The sequence below is a fragment of the Cherax quadricarinatus genome, chromosome 26 (assembly GCF_038502225.1).
Source record: "Cherax quadricarinatus isolate ZL_2023a chromosome 26, ASM3850222v1, whole genome shotgun sequence".
Lineage (NCBI taxonomy): Eukaryota > Metazoa > Arthropoda > Malacostraca > Decapoda > Parastacidae > Cherax > Cherax quadricarinatus.
The window spans coordinates 11,098,500-11,108,090 of record NC_091317.1 but is presented as its reverse complement, the minus strand read 5'-3'; positions in this window follow the sequence as shown (position 1 = coordinate 11,108,090).

Below are 9,591 nucleotides of genomic sequence, written 5' to 3'. Positions count from 1 at the left end.
ACTTAGCCATACAGATTGCGAAAAGGACTTGGGGGTTATGGTGAGCAGCAACCTTAAACCAAGACAGCAATGCCTAAGCGTACGTAATAAGGCAAATAGATTACTGGGATTTATATCAAGAAGTGTAAGCAACAGAAGTCCAGAGGTCATACTTAGCAGCTTTATACATCATTAGTAAGGCCTCACCTAGATTATGCAGCTCAGTTCTGGTCTCCATATTACAGAATGGACATAAATTTGTTAGAAAACATTCAGCGTAGGATGACTAAATTAATACATAGCATTAGAAATCTTGAACATTGAAATGGTATAAAATACCGACAGATTGTTAGGTAAGAGACACATGCAACAGTTAGGTATCTTTATTTCGAAACGTTTCGCCTACACAGTAGGCTTCTTCAGTCGAGTACAGAAAAGTTGATAGCAGAAGAGACTTGAAGACGATGTAATCAGTCCATCACCCTTAAAGTTTTGAGGTGGTCAGTCCCTCAGTCTGGAACAGTCTGGAACAATGCTCTTCTCCAGACTGAGGGACTGACCACCTCAAAACTTTAAGGGTGATGGACTGATTACATCGTCTTCAAGTCTCTTCTGCTATCAACTTTCCTGTACTCGACTGAAGAAGCCTACTGTGTAGGCGAAACGTTTCGAAATAAAGATACCTAACTGTTGCATATGTGTCTTACCTAACATTAGAAATCTTCCTTATGAAGAAAGATTGAAGACTCTTAAGTTACATTCACTTGTTAGACGAAGAATGAGGGGAGACCTGATCGAAGTGTATAAGTGGAAGATAGGTATTAATAAAGGGGATATTAATAAGGTCTTGAAGATGTCTCTCCAAGAGAGAACCCGCAGTAATGGATTTAAATTAGATAAGTTTAGATTTAGAAAGGACATAGGAAAGTATTGGTTTGGAAATAGGGTAGTTGATGAGTGGAACAGTCTACCCAGTTGGGTTATTGAGGCTGGGACTTTGGGTAGTTTCAAATTTAGGTTGGATAAGTAGATGAATGGTTCAGAGAACCGACATGTTGATAAATTAGACACATGTGCAACTCTTGGGTATCTTTATTGAGGAAACGTTTCGCCACACAGTGGCTTCATCAGTCCATACGAAGGAGAAACTTGAAGAACAGGAGGAGAATGAGGTAATCAGTCCCTCAACCTTGAGTCGATGTGTTCAGTCCATCAATCTTGAATAGAATACGGCATATCAGCGGAGAAGCAGCTTATAAACCGTGTTAAATTATTTTTCCTGAAGTTTATTTTTAGAATTCACGACATTTTCGGTAACTGTGACCCAGACTGGCAGGTCCAGTGATCAGAAGCAGCGTAATTATATGACATGCAAGAACTCAATATACCAGACAGAAAACCCTCCGCAACTAGCAAATACCATCGATTACATCATAAACACACCTCCCCACAGAACTCAAAGAACAGAGTGCGACGATTCATCCACAAAGATAATTTCCAGAGACCAATGATCCTGAGCGACCTCTCTGAAGATATAGATGAATGGGTAACACAGGAACCCTTTTATGTCCAATAAGGATAAAAACACCTCAGATAATGGAGACTCCTCTTTTACCTTATTAACTTTTACATCTAACTATTGAACATCTACAAACCTACTACGACAGTACACTGTCTCTGAAGCAACTGTATCAGCCAGTTCTCCGAGAAGACCTACGTCAGTCGTCTTGCCATCGTAACCCAGCCTACCTCCTGCAATCGAAAAAAAAAGGCAGTTACAAGTAGTATATCCCCTGCCAATTCAGCGTCATGCAGTTATACGTTGTTATACCTGTGTGAAGCTGATGGGTAAGTGTTATACCTGATTGAGTGAAATTTATTTCATTAATAACACTACACACACACGAATGTATTAAAATGCACCAAAGTGGTTAGGCCACTTACCTTTTTTATCCCACCTCCACTACCTCCTCCCTCCCTTTTCTCATATTTGCATCCTTACCCATCCTTCTTCTGTACCTATCCTTCTTCCTTCCCCGCCTTACCAAAACTCTGGTCATACAAGTCAAGAAGCAGCGTTATCTATTGGGCATATTGCTAGTCACCGGTGTCTCCTGAACTTTTTTGGGTTAAGTTGTTGCTTCCTGGTAGCATTACCTTTGTGTAAGAATAGTATATAATACCGACAAGATGAAATTAAGACACATGTGCAACATCTGGGAATCTTTATTGTAGACGTTTCGCCATCCAGTGGCTTTATCAATACAAATTCTAGGAAATAACTTGAAGACAGTAGAACTATGTACAGAAGATGAGGTAATCAGTCCCTCAACCTAGGAGTAGGTGCGAACAGCACCATAGTCGTGGAGATTCTGAAGCAGAAGAAAGGAGCCTGGCGCTCATATAGTAACGTCACGTGTAGCAGACGAGGACATAATCACTGGTAGGCGGGATTCCCCAGTGGAAGTAGGTCCTTCCCAAAGAGATGGGTTAGTTGTAGTAGTAGTTGTCGTAGCCGTGAAGGTTATGTACATGTCCTCAGAATCAAGATTCCATGATGTTGCAGTGTCTGACAGGTTGTGTAAGAATGGTATATAATACCGACAAGATGAAATTAAGACACACGTGCAACATCTGGGTATCTTTATTGTAGACGTTTCGCCATCCAGTGGCTTTATCAATACAAATTCTAGGACATAACTTGAAGACAGTAGAACTATGTACAGAAGATGAGGTAATCAGTCCCTCAACCTAGGAGTAGGTGCGAAGACCACCATAGGGTTTAGAGCTTCCCCATGATTATAATACGATCCATATGGTTCACAGGTTGGACTGATGCTGTACTAGCCCCCATCAGTTCCTGCTCAGTACTGATTGGCAATGTTGAAGGTGCCATTTTTCCTTCGGAGGATGACCTAGCGTCACTACCGGCTTCTAAAGGTTTTTAAGTTCCTTTTCCTTCAAAGTCTGAATCGACCCTCAGCAGTTCTGTTCTTCTGAAAAAGATAGCTGGAACAAGATAATTACTCTTTTGAATGTGAAAACTGATGATTCTACCCTGGAGACAGATATAGTAGGATTTTCCCAGATTTCAAACCCTGGAAATATCAAGGGATGACTGTTAATTTGTAACATTTGTCACTGCAGAATAGCCGTAATTCAGCAATAAACAATAAAGTAATCCAAAGGAAAAAACATCTTGTACAAATCTGAATTCATAAATTCTATTCTCCAACTGTTTTTAAACCTAAATGCATCACAGCCATAGAGGTAGCTGAAGTCATCTTGTTTGTCTTTTCCCGGGTTGACATACCCTAGAAAAATCTTGACTGAATATGAAACTCGGTTCACCTCGAACCTTGTGCATCACCTTTACCAACTTCTAGGGGATAAACTGCTCTACCACACCATATTCCTCTTCAAGGGGGGCTCCTTGGCACGGTGAAGAGGCTCTTGCTCTGAGGAATTATACCTTTTGGCCTCCTTCCTCAGACCGAACCTAATTACCCCCCAATCCCCCTTTCCCCATCCCATTCCCTCTCTCCTTTTTCTCCCCCCGTCCCAACCCTCCCTTTTTCCCTGTCCCATTTGTAGTGTCTGGGGTCCTCCCCTCTGGCATTACAGTTTCTAGTTAGGGGGAAGTGTGCAGGACACCCCGCTGAGGTGGGGTGGGGTGTCCTGTAGGTGACAGGTGTATCTCCGGAGGCTGTCTGTCGGTTCTGGGAGGTGGCAGCCGAGGTAGGTATGCTTTGTGCCGGGTATCAGACCGCCCTCTCTTTTATCTGCCGAGGTGGCTCAGTGGATTTGAAGTTGGTATCCCGGAGTGCTGGTTTACTGGCATGGAGGGTGGGGTATGGCACAGGTTCCACACTGCATCTGTGCTACTGGCGGTTTCGAGGTCCTCTTGCATGAGGGGAGGAATTTGCCGCCCTTTCATGCCTTTAATAATTGTCCCTCCACTGTCCATCTTTCTTTTTTTCTCTCTTCTCTTTTTTTATTTTCTTAAAATAATAAGAAAGAAGTACAACCATCATGGAGTCTTTGTTCCGTGTCTCCCCCTCCTCCTCCCAGTCCCCTTTTTGTTACGGCATTCTGTTCTGACCAAGCTTCGTTATTGCACCATTCTCCAGAATTTTCCCATACCCCTCTACCTTCTGCTGATGACGCTTCGTCACCTACTCCAGGTGCCGAGGCTCCGTTAATTTCTTCTAGTGCTTCCGCCCCTTGCACATCTTTAACTATGCGTCTGGCTTCCCCAGATACGGTGCGATTGTTTTCGGATCACCCACCTGCCTCAGGTCGGGCCACCCACGGTCCTACAACTGTGGTTCTCTGAACCATTCATCTATAAAGAAAGACGTGATCTTATGTGTGTGGGGGGGGCGCTAGAGATGTGGCCTGGGAGCCAAGGGGGGCGGCAGCCTGAAAAACTTTGGGAACCACTGGCCTAAACGGTAGAGCATTGAACTAATTATTAGTTCCAAGGAGTTTGCGACTGATCTGTTATCCTATTTTGAAGATGAATTGGATAAGTTCCCTATGTCATTCCTTAAGAACATTATTACTAAGTTGATTAAGTTGAAAGTAGTTGAATGCAAGTTAGTGTTTGAGGGAAAGTATTATGCCCTAAAGCATGGAATGGCTATGGGAAATCCATTGTATCCCCTTGTAAATAATCTGTATATTAAGTCTGACTGAATTGTTGAAAGATGTCCTGCCTCAGGAAGCTAGGTTATTTAAGTTTGTAGATGACATTTTTTGCTTTTGGCCGACCACTATGTATCTTGATATTTTTTTACAGAAACTTAACATTCTCGTCCCATCTATTAAACTCACAATGGAAAAAGAAGTGGACTACAAATTTTACCTCAGATGCTTTCATCCACCAGGTAGATAGAACTTTTAAGTTCACAGTGTATAGGAAGGCCACTAATTTCTGTTCCTATATTACTATATTACTACATTACTATTCTAACCATGAAACCAGACTGAAAAGGAGTGTCTTTCTATGTTCCTGAGAGTCATGTATTGACATGTCGTAAGTGATATATATCCTTGTTTGCTACTATACAAACAATGCTTATGGGCGGCACTACCATGCACTCTCACAAGGTATACTCAACAGCTTGATTGCCCTATAATTTTTACATTCTTTTGTCCTTTTGCCTTTATTCAAAGGAACTATGCATGCTCTCTGTCAATCCCTACGTACCTTCACCTCTTCCATACATTTATTAAATAAAACACTGACCACTCCAAAACTATATCCCCACCTGCTTTTAAAATTTGTCATTTGATCCCATCAGTCCCAGCTGCTTTACTCCTCATTCTACGCACTTCCACACAAACCTCCCTCACACTCACAACTGGCTCTTCCTCACTCCTAGAAGATGTTATACCTTCCTTCCCAATGAATGAAATCACAGCTTCCCTACCTTCATCAGCATTTAACAGTTCTTCAGAATATTCTTCCATCTTCCTGATACCTCCATCTCCCAACCTAATAACTCTACTCTTCTATTTTTATCTATTAAATCCATTCATTACCTAGGCTTTCTCAGTATATTTACCTCACTCCAAAACTTTTCTTATTCTTTTTCCATTTCCTTACCACTCTATTAACATCTTTTTTTTCCTCCACATACTCCTCCCTCATATCACTTCTGCTTTGTAAAAATCTCTCATATGCTTTTTCTTTCTTAACAATCTTTATCTCATTATTGCACCAATCACTCTTCTTCCCTCTTGCACCCACATTCCTATAATCACACACCTCTACTGAGCACTAATAAATTCTTAAATGAACCCCCATACCTCTTCATCCTCATTGCCTATACTCTAATTAGCCCATCTTTCTATCAATAGTTGTTCCCTGTCTTTTATTCTTACTGTATCTAAATTAAAAAATGATCTTGTATATCTGTTTAACCCTCTATAAACATGCACATCCAGAAATTTACCCATCAGTATTTTATCCACAAACACATAATCCAATACACTACCGTCATTTGGACCTATATTATATCTCGTATACTTTATATCCATTTTTCCTTTTTTTTTTTTTTTTTTTTTTTTTTTAACACAGGGTTTGACAAGGTTAAGGATCCCTAGCTTTATTGACAGCTATATTACAGGTTAAGGATTCCTAACTTTATTGGCAAGCTAAGAACTGTTACCTACATCAGCTCATTTGAAAGCATTTTTATTGTTATGAGACATACAAGTAGGGAACAGGATGAAGTTGGAGCCATCTGTGGGCCAGCGTTTTCATTTGATCAACTGACTTTATCTCGTTGACATCATTATGCTGTACGAATGTGTTCCATACTCGAGTCATCCTGGGTATGTATGATCTCAGATGGAGTGATGTTCTGGAGAAGGGTACAGCCAGAGTGAAGTTGCTGCTTTCTGCCCGTCTTGTGGCATAAAAGCTTGTTTCACGCTGTCCTCGAAGTGGATCCAAGTGTGGTATTTTGACAATATTGGCCTTGTACATAACAGTAAGGCCACCCACATCCCTCCTATGTTGAAGGCTCTGCTGAAATGACAGATCTATCCAGGATGGGTCCAGGCGAGAGATGAGACGTCTTGCTCTGTTCTCTACTCTGTCAAGCAGTCGCAGATGAGAGGGGGGGCAGGCAAACCAAGAAAGTGGAGCATACTCAAGGTGTGAGCGTACTTGTGCCTCGTACAGGATCTTGCAACCCCTACTGTCAAGCAGATGCGAGATACGACGAAGTGCTGTAAGCTTCCTGGCTGCCTTGTTTGCAAGATTTACAACATGGTTCTTCATGGTTAGTTTGGAGTCAAATTTCACCCCAAGGATATCAACTTCTTCTCCAGGTGCCAACATCCTCCCATTCATCCTTACTACTGCACCAGCATTACCAACATGGTGCCTAGAGATGATCATCATTTGCGTGTTCTCAGGTGCAAATGTTACTTGCCATCTATTTCCCCAAGCTGATATAGCTCTCAGCTGGTGATTGATGTAGCTTAGAGCAGCTGGCATTTCTTCTCTTGGATAAGTGAATGTCAGTGTACAGTCGTCTGCATATGCATGTGATTCTGGGATGAGATGAAGAAGGTCGTTGAAGTAGACATTCCATAACAATGGACCCAGCACGCTTCCTTGTGGAACGCTTGCCCCAATAGGATGCCTTGCTGATTCCATTCCATTGAGGACTACACTTAGAGATCTACCATGAAGGTAATCACTGAGGAGACATAGCGTAGAGCCTGCAATTCCCAGTGCTTGAAGTTTTGCTAAGAGGCCCTGGTGCCACACCCGGTCGAAAGCGCCAGCAATGTCCAGTGCTACCACACAGCTGACTTTGGATTCATCCAGTGACTGGTGCCACTTAGTGGAGAGGTTTAACAACAGATCAGCAGCAGAGTAACCTTTCCTGAAGCCATATTGACGATCACAAAGTAGTGAGTGGTAGTCAAAAAAATCTGCCATTTGTCTTGAGATTATCATCTCAAGGATCTTACCAGTGATTGACAGGAGTGACACTGGTCTGTAGTTGCTGATTTCTGCTCTGCTCTTCTTTTTGTGAACAGGGACTACATTTGCCTCTTTCCATAGAGAGGGCCATTTACACTGTACTAGGCAGTGCTGAAAGATGCGAGTTAGAGGTGCTGCTAGCTGGTCTGCACATCTTCTCAACAATCTTGGGCTCAACTTGTCTGGGCCCACAGCCTTTTCTTGGTCAAGTGATTTAAGAAGGAAATGCACCTCCTCCTGCCTTATTGTCACCACTGACAGTTTTGACACAGTTCTTGCAGCTAGCCAAGGAGGGTCCCTTGCTGGATCAGGAACTTGCATTTTGGTAGCAAAGTGTTCAGCAAAGAGGTCTGCCTTCTCTTGACTACTAGTAGAGGTGGTCCCATCCTGTCGATTTAGAGGTGGAATAAGTTCATCAGGCAGATAACCTTGTCTGTCCTTGACCAGGGACCACCAGGTTTTGGAGCCTACCCTACCTGACGCTAACTTTCTTTTAGTGTCCACCTCCCATTTAGCAATGGCCCACTTTTGAACATCACCCATATGCCTACAGGCTTGCATGTGCAAGTTCCTGTTATAGGTGGTAGGATGTCTCTTATACCTTCGCCATGCTTTGTACTTAGCAGTAGCAGCCTCTCTACAACGAAAGCCAAACCAAGGCTGATCTGTAGGCTTTGTCACATATTGCCGGTGAGGAATGTGTTCTTGTTGCAGATTAAGGATGTGTCCAGTGAAGGCTTTCACTTGGTTGTCAACATCCCCTTGGAGAAGAGCATTCCAGTCGGTGGTGGCGAGCTCAGAGCAAAGGGCTGGCCAATTACCTCTTTCCCATAGCCAGGTTGTGCGTGTGGACTCCTCACCTCGTTCTGTTGGGATCTTAAGTGTGGTAAAAACAGCCTTGTGGTCAGACGATCCAACGTAGCCGAGGGGTTGACAAGTGACTATGCCTTCTGCCAGATCACTCACTACTGGGTCAAGGGAGGAGCCAGAGATATGAATAGGGAAATCAACAAAGTTTCTCATGTCAAACACTGCAAGAAGGTCATCAAAGTCCCTCTGTATAAGGTGCTGGTTGAGGTCACCAACAATTATAATATGTTGACAGTTGTGTTGTAGCAGAAGGGAGTCAATATTTTCCATTAGGAAGTTGATAGGGTCTGCGTGTTGCCACTGAGGTCTGTACATTGCACATGCTAGTACAGAGGTACTAGTGTTTATACAGAGCTTGAAGAACATTTCAAGATGTGTAGGGGTGGCAACATCTATGTGCTGGGCATGAACACTTTTAGAGAAGCACACAGCAACACCACCTCCTTGCCCTTGCCTGTCTCTGTCATCCAAAAATGTCCTGTCATCCAAAAATGTTTCAACAACAGCTATCATGTCGGGACGTCGAGTGTTCACAAAGCTATGTGTGAGCTCTCCAACATTAGTAATGAAACCTCTAATGTTGGCCGACAGGATGCTGATAGACTGGCTCCTCATGATGAAGTGGTCAGCTTGAGGTGGTGGGTGTGTAGGGAATGTAAGGTGCCTGCCCTTGAGAGAGGTAGGGTACTGAGGCAGCTGCAGGGATGTAGGTCTGTGGTCTTGTATAAGGCCCAATCCCACCTGCTGGGCTGGGATAGGAGTAGCTAAGTGGGTGACGTGTGAGTGTGTTCACCAATTCAGAGATCCTGCTGGTTTGTTCTGAGAACAGGTCTCTAAACAGGTGGCCCTGTCTGTCAAGTTCCTTTTTCTTCCGACACTGGTCCTCCTTATGTCCTTTCTTGTAGCAGTAATTACACCTGGTATCTCGCAGGCAGTTGTTGGCAGAGTGCCCCTTCCGGTGACAGCGAGAGCACAGCCTAGGTGCCTGGGAGGGTGGACTAGGATTTGTTGCACCTCCTGTGTTTCGCAGATTTGTCCTCAGATTCTGCCGCTGGAACTGTGTTAGTGGAGGGTGAGACGGCTGTAGATGTCTTCCTCCTCCACGTCCTCCTCCACGTCCTCTGCCCCGTCCTCTGCCAGTTCTGACAGATGTGTCCCTGCTGTTTGTACTTCGGTGCAGTATGTGATCAGGTGCAGTGATAGTTCCCTGATCATTAACTGCACCGTTCTCTGGT